The sequence below is a fragment of the Lissotriton helveticus genome, chromosome 6, assembly GCF_964261635.1.
Source record: "Lissotriton helveticus chromosome 6, aLisHel1.1, whole genome shotgun sequence".
Lineage (NCBI taxonomy): Eukaryota > Metazoa > Chordata > Amphibia > Caudata > Salamandridae > Lissotriton > Lissotriton helveticus.
Genome location: NC_136067.1, coordinates 998398542 through 998411421, shown reverse-complemented (window position 1 = coordinate 998411421; position 12880 = coordinate 998398542). Strand labels below are relative to the sequence as shown.

At 42.3% G+C, this 12880-nt stretch overlaps 1 protein-coding gene across 1 annotated transcript in view; it reads left to right on the top strand.

The window, feature by feature from the left end:
- ZDHHC14 (zDHHC palmitoyltransferase 14) overlaps positions 1-12880 on the top strand; it is a 718799-nt gene that overhangs the window by 558234 nt on the left and 147685 nt on the right. The window lies entirely within an intron of this gene.

Sequence of the window (12880 nt, the reverse complement as noted above, 5' to 3'; positions counted from 1 at the left end):
CGCAAATGCGAATCGGGCCGTTTGCGACCTTAAAAAATGTGCATACATGTGGCCCTTTATTTCTTAGTCCCTCTCCTGGATACACCAAAACAGTAAACCAGCTGCATTGCATTGTTGATCCAAACTTTTGTACAAGACCCAAAATACGTTTCTCATGTCTCTGTTCTCAAAATGCTAAGTTCCTTACTCAAGCATTTCAACAGCAAATAAAAGCAGTTGGGGGCAAAGCAAAAAAGCTTTGCACACATTAACACATTTAGGCATTCTCAAGATGCCCCCTTCTTATGCTAGCATTTGAATCCTGTATGCAAGATGGTGGGGGGATAGCAAAACCCCACTGCGCATGTCAACACCTTTACCTCTTCTCAAGGTGCTGAAAAACAATTACAGAAAAAGAGAGTTAGAAAGAGAAAAGAGTGTGTCCAGGAGCATATGTCCTAAGTACATACATTATTCAGGGTACATTATGTTTCAAATAGACATCTCAAATACATTTGTCCTAAAAGCATGATGCGCTAAATATAGTACAGTTAAATTGCTTAGAGTTTCAGCAGAAAGAACAATTACTGTAACTATTTTGATTGCTTTTGCACCGTCTAGTCATCCTTTATCTGAATTTGGTAATTGCTTTTCTTTAAAATGTTTCACCGGACCATTTGCTGAAGTTGTCAATCTTTGAGCTCTAGTTCTTTTCTTAATTTGTTATACAGTTACGAAAAAAATATCCCTCCCAACAAGAAATATATGCATTGACTGGGATGCAAACCTAGGTCTCCTGTTTTGGAGTGGATATTTTATATTCAGTTTAATGAATTTAACTTTCTTTCCTGGTCTTACTCGGAAAGTGATGGAAGCGGGAAGGTGAGGGAGGTTCGGTGGCAGTTTTCACTGTCACATAAATTCCACTTTGTTAAGTGTACTTGTAGGTTGTAAAGTCAACTTTTCAATGCATGCTGCAACCATCATGGTCACACCTGGAGGTGCCACCAACGTACATGACCACAGTCTGTAAGTGAGGGAGTTCTGTGATCTTTTACATAAGAAGATGAAGCAAAGGTAGGCAAATGGTTTACTGACAGCTCCTCATCAGGTCCACTGCAGCCCTGTGAGAAATTGGGTTGTTGGTTGAATGGGGTGGGAACCCTGGTCAAGTAGCAACCACAGTCCTTGTCATGGTGAGGCACAAGCAATCCCAATAAATACACCTGTTCTCAACCCTCTGGTAGCCTGGCACAGAGCACTCCATCTTAACTTATAGGCAATGTATTGAAGTAAACAGTAATAAAGGGAAACCACCACATAAAAATGATCGAATACCAAGTTACAAAAATTGTACTTTAACCCGTTCGGTGCTGCAGATGGCCCCCGGCCGTCCCACATGACGTTGGGCGTGTGCGGAGGACAGCCGGGGGGGCGTTCGAACCCCGCTCACTGATTTAATCGCCCATACTCTGGCGAAATTTACGCCACGGTCAACAGATTAACAAATAAAACAAGACCAAAATGAAAAAAAGTCAATCATTATAACTGGAGATATACAATTTTAAAGATTTTTGTGAAAATAGCAGCAAAAAGCACAAAGCGCCAACTGTGGGTATCTGGTCGCGCTGGAACGGTGAAAAGTCAACAGCTCAGGCCGACCGTGATGGAGCATTGCTAGGATCCGCTTCGAAGATGTGTCGCACAGCTGAAGTGATGAGCTGATTCTGAGATGCGGTGAAGCTGCAATGTGAGGGCCTGCATCATCATCAAGGATCTCGCCAATGGGGCTTGTGATGCAAAGTCCGACGTTGAGGATGCAGCGTGCAGTGAGGGCGGCACCTTGACTCCAACGAGCTGCAATGCAGGGTCCGTTGGTGTCACGGCTACCGTCGAAGAAGGATGCGAGGGCCTGCACTGAGGATGCATTGTGCAGCAACAGTTCCAAAGGTGCTGTGGCGGTTGCAATCCATGCAGCAGTGGAGATGGGTTGGTCCTGCTAGGGGTAGAGCTGTGCAGCAGAGGAGATGCTTTGGTACCGCCAGTGGGCTGGCAGAGTACAATAAGCCCAACTTCAAGGGTCCAGGACTGGGTTGGTGCCACTTGGCAGGGTAGACTCATAGATGGCAGAGTCCAGGTGAAGGTGCAAGGTTATTGGAAGCCTATGTCCCTGAAGCTTCAGATCAGGAGGTCAGCCAAAAAAGTCCTTGGAGTAACTGATTTCTGAGTTCAAGAGATGCAGGTCCAGTTTTCTCACCCAGGCAAGAGGGCAGCAGGCAGCATGTCAGCACAGCAGGGCAGCAGACCTTCAGAGCAGCAGTCCAGCAGAGTGGCAGTCCTTTCAGCAGCACTGCAGTCCTTCTTCCTGGCAGGGTATCCACAGGTCCAGATGAATACTGAAGTGGTGGTGTCCGAGGTCCAGTATGTAGGCCCAGTTGTGACTCTGAAGTGGGGAGAAGCTTCAGAGGCCTGCCTTTGAAGTGCACATGTACCCTTCCTTCCTGGCTCTGGGTCCAGACTAACAATGGGGGTATGCAGCCCCTTGTGTGGAGACGGGACACCACCAAATCCAGTGTAAGTGGGGCTAGGGCCAACTCCGCCCTACCATCCTACCAATAATGGCCCATCCAGTCACACCTAAGCTCCCCATTGTGTGTGACTGTCTAGGAGGAGTACACAAAGTCCAACTGTCAACTACACCCAGTCATGTGACCCAGAGAAAGGTATCAGGCACCAAATGGCTAAGGCAAGAAAATTCCAACATTCCAAAAGAGGCATTTTCAGAATTGTAATTAAAATTCCGACTTCACCATAAGTTAGTAATTTCCATTACGAGTAGCATTTAAATTAAAAGCCCCGGGTACAGGTAGTGCCCCTTTACTATGGACTTACAAGTAAACTAAAGATGCCAATTGGGTATGAGCGTAACTAACATGTTTTAAGCTGACAACACAAGCACTTTAGCACTGGTTAGCAGTGGTAAAGTGTGCAGAGTCCTAAGGCCAGCAAAAACGAAGTCAGCAAAATCAGGAGATCTGAAGGCAAAAGGTTACGGGAAAACCACGCCAAGTATTCCAGGTCCAAGAAACTCGATTCAGGATGTTCCACTCAGGCATGTGCTGTCAAGTTGTTTCTTAAGAATAGAGTTCAGCATGATCAAGATGCTATATATACAAATCCTCTGCACACATTCAAAAGTAAACACGTGTTTTGCTGATGTTACAGGGGATTACCCCGCAACTTCTTCAGGGCTGAGGTCAGTTTCAAGTAGTCTTTTAATTCTGGTTATAATTCCAACCCGGAAGGGGTTCCTATAAGTTCTGCTCATGGAAAAGTAGACAAATTAGTTTTGTGTCCGGAAAGCTAAATATGCTTCCAAATGTAAGGGAGTTTCTTTTAGAAGAGCTGCCCCATCAGGCAGTATTAGGTAGAACCCTTCGGATCTCCAGGCTGTGGCGTGTTTGCCGTGCAAATCAGCAGTCTGATTTGCAAAGCGAACACGCCACGGCCTGGAGATCCGAAGAGTTCTACTTAATACTTGATTAAGAGACTACTTGAAACTGACCTCAGCCCTGAAGAAGTCACTGGGTAATCCCCTGTAACAGCGACAAAACACGTGTTGGCTAAGAAGGCTTAAAGATCTTGCATTAAAGACATCTGAAAACATTGTGATATTTTATGTAACTTGATGTATTTACTTTTGAACGTGTGCAGAGGATTTGTATATATAGCATAAGTGGTCTGCTGGCCACACACGTGGGGATCTGGTAGTTTTTCCTTACCTTATGCACCGTGCCAGAAAACCTGCCTTAACATACGTGTGATAGCCCTTAGAGCGCCATTTTGCCTATTGCTGACCACAGACTGTATAACTAGTGATCTAGATGCTAGACTAGCTCAGTATGGGCATTGACAATCCAAGTGTTGTATGACACATGGGTGTGGTCTGTTTCTCGTTGCACAATAGTTAGTGTAGCCAGTAATTGCATTCAGTTTCCATGAGCCCCAGAAACAGAAGACTGCACCGAGCCTGGACGTGTGAGGGAAGCAAGGAAGAAACTAGAGGGGGTGACCAAGTGCCTACCTTGGGCTACACTACTTTTCATACTCTAGTGTGCACCAGCACTGGGAAATGTTCCAACAGATGGCCATTTATACCCCATTTGGTGCCTTCTGCACCTTGTTAGTGGTTTTGTGTTACTCAGGGCATATTTCAATATGGCTGCAGGCACATTTGGAATGTACATTGCGATTGGGGTCAGGTGAAAATGAGCGCTCTCCTCTGAGACTACTATACCAATGCTTTGTTTCTTCTGCTTGAAGGGATTTGATAGGCGACAAATGTCTAATTATTCATTGGTAATAATGTTTTTAACCCCTTTGACGCTCATGACGAGCCCAGCTCGTCATGGAGTTTACATTGATTTCAATGGAAATTGCATTAAAGTCCTAAAATAGCCTTAGCATCCAAGTGGTTAATAATTATGTATTGGTATTTGTAAATAGTTTAGATTTATTTAATAATTATGTTTTTTAATATTTTAAAATATGAATGTATTTATAAGTATGGTATTTTTAACTACTACGGTATCCAACACTTTCCCTACTGTTGCACTCTCTGGATTGGGAATAGTAAATTTTACCCCTACACTATCCAACACTTTCCCTACTGTTGCACTCTCTGGAGTTGGAATAGTAATTTTTACCCCTACGCTATACAACACTTTCCCTACTGTTGCACTCTCTGGAGTAGGAATAGTAATTTATACCCCTACGCTATCCAACACTTTCCCTACTGTTGCACTCTCCGGAGTGGGAATAGTAATTTTTACCCCTACGCTGTCCAACACTTTCCCTACTGTTTCACTCTCTGGAGTGGGAATTGTAATTTTTACCCCTACGCTATCCAACACTTTCACTACTGTTGCACTCTCTGGAGTAGGAATAGTAATTTTTACCCCTACGCTATCCAACACTTTCCCTACTGTTGCCCTCCCTGTAGTGGGAATAGTAATTTCTACCCCTACGCTATCCAACACTTTCCCTACTGTTGCACTCTCTGGAGTGGGAATAGTAATTTTTACCCCTACGCTATCCAATACTTTCCCTACTGTTGCACTCTCTGGAGTGGAAATAGTCATTTTTACCTCTACGCTATCCAACCCTTTCCCTACTGTGGCACTATTTGGAGTTGGAATAGTAATTTTTATCCCTAACCTATCCACCACTTTCCCTACTGTTGCACTCTTTGGAGTGGGAATAGTAATTTGTACCCCTACGCTATCCAAGACTTTCCCTACTGTTGCACTCTTTGGAGTGGGAATAGTAATTTTTACCTCTACGCTATCCAACATTTTACTTACTGTTGTTTTTTGGGGGGTTATAATAGTATTTTATTCCTTCTGTTATTTAATATATTTTGTATAGTTTTAGCTAATGTAGTATATAATTAATTTTAAAAATATAAAAAAATGTTTTATTTTTTTAATTTGTTTTGCATAATTATTTAATTTTTATGTATGTTATTATTTTATGTGTATAGATGCATTTGTAATTTATAATAGTTTTCATTATTTAAAATGTATTAAAATAATTATTAGAATTGATTATTAAGTAAGTATATATTATATAATATATGTATGTGTTTAATTAAGTATTTATTAAAATATGTATATTACTTCTTAATTGTAAATATTATAAACTATTTTTAACTACATTTATTATATTTTAAAGGATTATTTAATTTATTTTACATATTTTTTTAATTTAAAAAAAGATATATTTTTTAAACGATATTTTTGACATCGATATTTTTTTTCGATATTTTTGTACTTTCCTTGTTGTAGATAGGATGTCGATATTGTTGACATCGATATTAATGCTCTGATATTCTTGTACCTCGATATTATGTCTTTCTATATTTTTTCAGACATTCCAGCATGGTGCAGTGTGTCATCCTTCTTAAGCCACTGGTTAACTTCACTCTGAGTAACTGCATTTTGCTCTTGCACGAAGAGCACTTCCACAGAAAAGGAAGTCCCTCCAGTGCCAGTGTTTTTGTTTTTTGTTTATATTTACTTTAGGGATGCCTGATGCAATAGCAGGAGGCCTTCTAGCACAGAGCACAATCCAGCTTTATCAGTTCCTGTCTCCTGACAATGCAGTTGTAAATTAATTTTGGAGCGCCCTTTGTTTATCTAATTCTATCCATTTGAAACTGTTCTATAGTAAGTTATCCTCTTTTTTTAACTATGCATGCAGTACACAAGCCACAAGATTTAATATTACAATGTGAATTCATAAGCGCATACAATTGTTCTTTAATAAACTTTGCCCAGTTAGAAGCTGTCCTTTTTTGTGTTTAATTTGCAGCACTTGTAACACGTTTTCCCTTCTTCTTTCCTTCCTTCTTTTTTCTTTACTTCCTTCTGCCTTTCTTTCCTTTGTTGTTTCTTTCCTTTCTTTCTTTTTTTACCTTCTATCTTTCTTTTCTTCATTTCTTTCTTTCCTGCTTTCTTTCCCTCTTGCCTTCCTTCTTCCTGTTTTCCTTCTCTTTCATTCTTTCATTTTTCTTTCTTTTATTTATCCTTTTCTTTTTCTTTTCCTTCATTCTTTCTTGTTCTCTTTCCTACTTTTTTCTATCTTTCCTTCTAGAATTTCTTTCTTTCTTACCTTCTTTCTTTTTTCTTTCATTCTTTCTTCTTGCCATCTTTCTTTCTTGTTTCATTCTTTCTTTCTTGCCTTTCATTGTATCTTTCCTGTTTCTTTCTTTCTTTCTTCTTAAAGGCAAGAGACTGCCATAACAATTGGATTTTTGAAGGTCTGCGTTTGCCAAGACCTTTTGATTTTATTGAATTGTGTAACATAATTAAGTATTGGGGTGTCTCAGTCACATGTCATTCATTTGTCTGTGGTTGTGTCATTCTCATTTTTCTTCAACCCACTTAAGCATGGATTAAGGGACAAAGCATCAGCCCACTTCAACCACTGGCTGACTTTAATAAGAATTGCAGCATGCTTCCCTTTCGCACAGAGCACATCCCTACACAAAATAGTTCCCTTCAGGTCCAGGGAGTACTATGCTAATGTGCGCTTGAGACCAAAATATATTTGCCTTTAGCAATTGTTTGTTTAGATTATTGAGGGCCTGGGCGCTCACTGAACAATAAAGTATGACAAAGCAAAACAAGAATTGTCAAAAGACTGGCGGCCAATGCCAGATCAATTGGCTTTGCCAGTTCTTGTTCTACTTGTGGCACTGAAAAAAAAGTCAAAGGGTTCGGTATAAAAAACAAATGGTGAACTTGACCTGAAATCATTCATTATCTTTCAAGAGTAAGTAGATGTCTGTCAAAAAACTGTACATATGTATATGGGGCCAATAAATTCTCTAAAAGTTCATATGTAGTTTGCGATTATGCAGAACTCTTTTTCTCTTTTTACCACCAACACTGTAAACTGCACTATAAATGATGAATTAGTGATGATAGGTAAATGAATTTTAATAAATATAGCGTGCCACTCAAAAATAAGAATAATTGTCAATAACATTAAATGGGTATCTGAAGGCACGATGTCATAGATTCTGTCTAAATTACAGTGGTGGCTTTAGCAAATAGCCCCAGAGGAGTACAGGAGACCGGCGGCCATCACTGTCATGAGAATGAAACACGTGTCGACTGTCTTCGGCTACATCTCAACTGCCACTACTTGAATGGACCTAGGATTAGGACCTTCATTTTGACTCATATATCTGCTTATAATGCTCAAAACAACACACTTTTAAATGTAATATCATACGCTCTAACTATGTATTGAATTGGAAACTATAAGGACTGTGTTTGAAATGATATACAGTCTCTGTACTGTGTTTGGAATTACATACGGTTCTTTTGCTGAAACTTTTGGATTGAATGATATTAAATCATACAGTGAATATAATTCTTCGATGTTCTCTTCTCTTTAGATAATAGACACAACTTTCATGCTTTCTTTAGTTACGAGCTAATATACTCAAGAAGCAATCATTGATGTGGGATAATTTGAATAGGCCATTTGTTTGTGAACTCAATCACTATACTACAGTTGTATTTGTTAACTGCTAGAGTGCCGAGGTACAACCATTCTAAAATGTATATATACATAGGTTGGTTCGCAAAATTCCACATTCGTCACAAAAATACTTGTTAGAAATTGCAACTAGATTTTGTGATCAGTGTAGTGGTACATCTGATCTCAAGTTTTGTGAATTGAAGGAACTCAGGAACTGATCTATATACTGGCGTAGAGTGTGCTCCATCACAACGGAGTTCCGTCTGCGCCAATTTAGTGGTACGCTCGCCTCATTTATGTGCGGGTGGACCTTAGGGTTAAACATGATGGAGACTACTCTTTCTCCTCTGTGATTAATCTCATCCAACGGCCTTGGGGAGTAAATATCGTCTGAGAAATGGTTACATGTCTGCCCTAATTCAAAAGAGAGTACGCAGTTCCCCAGTAGGGAAAAAGGATGAACCAGCATGTGTGGAGGCACAAAGGAGGGGGATACTCCTTCTCGAAACTAGAGTCCTCACACACCCAGCAAGCTAGCATCAAATGGACTCGCTCCTCGTTGGGTCGGCGGTGCAATACCCGACGGGCACCCATAAAGGGGCTCTTTAGCAGAGATCTTCTGTTCCTGCCGTATAGTGCCGTGGGTGTGAGGGCCCTAGGGGGGGGTGTAGATGTGAGTGGGTCGTTTAAAAAAGGTTGGATAGTCCACAAAGTAAGTTTAATAGAGTAGTAACCCACCTTGTTAAAAAACAAAAGAGAGGCTGCTCTCTGGCTCAAAGGTCCAGGGGAGCAATGCTCTACTCTACTTTAATGGTCGACAGGTTTCATGCAGTGTGTTCAGAGTGATACAGTGCATTTCATCAGGACCAAGAGCTATCTACACAATGTGGTCTGGAGGAAAAGTTCCTACTTTCCACTAATCTAGTGTGCGAGCACGTAGTCCCCCCAAATCTAGTGGAACCCAACTAGATGGAAGCGCTTCCTTCAATGGTCTTTCCAGCAGATGGCACCTCCTTTTAGGGTGCCCTGTCCTAAATAGGATGAACGCCGGTCATCTACCCCTGCGCTGAAGCCGGAAAGCCGGATCTCCGCTAAAGAGCCCCTTTATGGGTGCCCGTCGGGTATTGCACCGCCGACCCGACGAGGAACGAGTCCATATGATGAAGCATGACAACTAGCTTGCTGGGTTTGTGAGGACTCCAGTTCCGACAAGGAGTATTCCCCTCCTTTGTGCCTCCACCCACTCTGGTTCATCCTTTTTTCCTACTGTGGAATTGCGTACTCTCTTTTGATTTACTGTACGCTGAACCCTGTTAAACAGCCCTCCTTGTTCCCCTCTTTGTTCAAAATACATGTCTGCCCTCCCACTTTAGATGGGCGGACATGTAGTCATTTTTTATGTTTTTTACCACCAAGTGAAACCTGGCGTAAGGAACAATTAAATCATTATAATGCTCCCCCTTCCATTGGAGAAGACTCACACGGCAAGGAGAGTATTCTATTTTTTATTTTCAGAAAGAAAAATAAAATACTCTGTCCTACAGGTCTGCGTCCTGATGATGCAGCCTGGTAGCAGAGAAAAATGCTTTGGCAGGAACAGCCATCACGGCAGTTCCTGGCAATGCTTTTTTAAATAGCCGCCTGCCTAGCGGTCATTTATAAATCTGGCGGGTGGTCCTTCCACAGGGAAATGGACTCATTTACTCCTATGACCTGGCTGATCCAAGGGCTGTCCACCGTTATTTAAATCAGGCCCTCAATCATCACCATTTGAGGTTGGTGATAACCCACGAGGATCCGGTATTTAGGGAAGCTATAGCAGATGAAATGCAAAAATATTTTACACAGAGCAATCGCTCTGCAGCCAAGGATTTGGTTGAGTGGGACATTTTCATTGTGGTTATAACGGGATATTGTATTAGAAGCTCCCACTGTGCTTGCAAAGACATATACAAGGAGATCGATGCTCTCCAGAAAAAATGAAAAATCTAGAAATGGGGGACAGGAAAGGGACGTAGGAAGAGGCTCTCAATCTGAGGTGATACTTTGCACACACCATCAAGAGGCTGAGAGATCTAGCACGTGCGGAAAGCACAGCGCTACGCAGAGAAGAAACTGCGGGGCTCCGCAAGTATCCCATAGCGCAAGACTGGGATGGCCTCCTAGCGGCCTTTCATCAAGAGTGCTTACGTAGTGGCATTGTTTAGAACCTGCTACCTGCTACCTGCCCCTGCGTGTCCCCGTAGCTGTCTTTTCCCCTTTTCCTTTCTCCCACCCAGCTCGATTTCCCCCTGCCCTCCCTGCCTCCCCCCGCCTTGCCCTCCTCCCCCCCCTCTCCCCCCCACCCCGCTGGGCACATGATGGACAGTATATTCCACTCCCCGCTGCCACTGGAGCGGTGCGCGTGCCCGCGTCCGCTCGCCTGGCCTGCACACTTCACGTAGACATACACACACAATAATAAGCACCTACCCAATTTCTGGTTCTACCACCTACCTTTTCAGATTGTTCCTTATGTTTACCTGTTTAGTACTAAAGTTTTGAATGTCTATTGCATACCGGACGAGCCCACCCTACCTTGGGCTATTATTACTATGCATCCTATGTTCCGAACTGAATAATAATCTGAATGGATGCCGAGACGTAACGTTTGCACTACTACCACCCATGTTACCTCCTACCTACTGTTAATATGCCGATTATTCGAGAGATTGACATGCTACTTTGCTACCCTGATCATATGCTGGCCTACACGGCCACACTATATACTGTACGTGATTGACTGTTGTAGCTATTGCTCTGTTGTTTATAATCAAGCATTACTAATCGATTATCATTTCTCCGATTTGTAATACTGTACTGTGATGTAAGAACTGATAAAACAAAAATGCAATAAACATATTCAAACAAAAAAAAGAGGCTGAGAGATCTAGGGAATACATGACTAAGACACATAAGTAGGGAAATAAATGGGGACGCTCCTAGCAGGACTGATCAGGCTGACTGTGAGAGTCACACCTATCAGGACAGTTGTCAGTTATAAGGTGGTGGTGTCAGTTGACTTAAGGTCTTTGCAACTTTTAAGTGGAAATACCTAAATGCGGTGCAAAAGTTAATGGGGCTTGTTGGAGCCATAACCTACTGGGACTTATTGTTTAAGACAAGCCTGACAGTAAGGGTTCGCACAAGTCATGGAATACCCAATACCTTTCTCCCCCAATCTTTGCCTTAGCAGTGGGGGTGTTCACCAATGTCATATGAGCCAGTGACATGGATAGAGGCATACTAGTACAAGAGGGTACCACACGCAATATTAATGCACACGGGAGACCTGCTGGTATTGATGAACAATGCGATTACAGGGTTGGAACCAACTTTAGATGAATTTGGAAATGTGTCGGGATTAAAAGGGAATTGGTACAAGCTGCGTATAAGCCCAATACATCCTATTGACTCAGGAGGTTGAATGGTGGTGATTCCAAGTCAAGGAAAATGGGGACTTTAACTTTTAAATACCTGAGTGTTCAGATATATAGAGCAGAACCATGTGTTATTGCAGGATCTCTTGTTTTAATGATAATGGGCCACATAGCCTTGGCCAAATGTACTATTTTGTCATGCCTACTGTACTTTTTTGTGAACTTGTCTTTAATGATGCTGACACGACTGTTCAGTGAGAGAGGTTACATGCTACTGTACCTCGTATGGAATAATGGGAGACAAAGGGTAGTGCTGGACAAACTTCACCTACATATATCTGAGGCCAGCCAGGTGGCCCCAGATTATGATGTTTGTGGTGGGGCGGCTCAGATACATTGGGTATTGAGATGGTACATCATGCCTAAATCCCACAACACAAGGATGGCGTTGGCAGCTATGCAAGAGGGTGATCTAGACACTGGGATGAGATGGGGGCTGCCCGGGTTGCTTAAAATAGCTGTCTACAGCTAGACAAGAAGACGGGGTTAGGTACTTTGGTATATTTCTATGCAGGAGTAATGTGAGAATTCCCAGACCTGGTATAAAGCGAACGTTGGCAGCATGCCAGTTCCTTAACTATGATAGAACAACAGAACCCCTGAAACAGTTGATAGGAAGGGAAAGCAGGGAACCACAAAGGGCATGGTGGTATAACAAGTCTTGATTATGGGGGCAGTGGGGTGACTTGTGGAGATATTATATGAGACCCCTCCATTAAGAGAGACTAACAGTAATTTGGATGGTCAGAGGGAAAAATGGTGCTGGAATTTTGTGAGAGAGCTGGAAGTGTGTGAAGTATGCTGCAATTCGGCATACTTCACAGAACTTTCATAAACCCTAGCAGGCCAGGCAAAGATAGCATCCTTCCAACAGCAGTGTCTGTGCTGCAAAGCTGAGAAAACGTGCTGTTTTGTCATATCCTGTGGAGCTGCCCATTGATTGCAGAGCATGGGGTAGTCATGGTCAATAGGCTGGAAAAAGTCACTGAGCAGGTAAATCTGCTCAGAGCAGAAACCTGCTTACTGAGTTTGATTACCTGTTCCTGCAAAAAGAAAATCAGTACTACATTATAGATCTCCATGGCACTCCTTTTGGCAAAAAGTAACGCACTGAAAGGTGAAGAGAGCACCTGCAGTTAAACAGTGGAGGGCAAGATGATAAGATGGGTAGGGTTGGAGCCAGAGGAGCGATGGAAGTGTGTCACTGCCATGGAGAAAGCAAAGGTGTGGGGTCCTCTAGTGCTTGAATTTGTGAAGGCGGGAGCAGAAGTGAACAATACCAAAGCTCAGTTCTGTCACGGAAGGAGGAGAGACCTATTCACAACAGCAAAATGGTCACTGAGGCACCAAAAACAGACATAGACAACAGA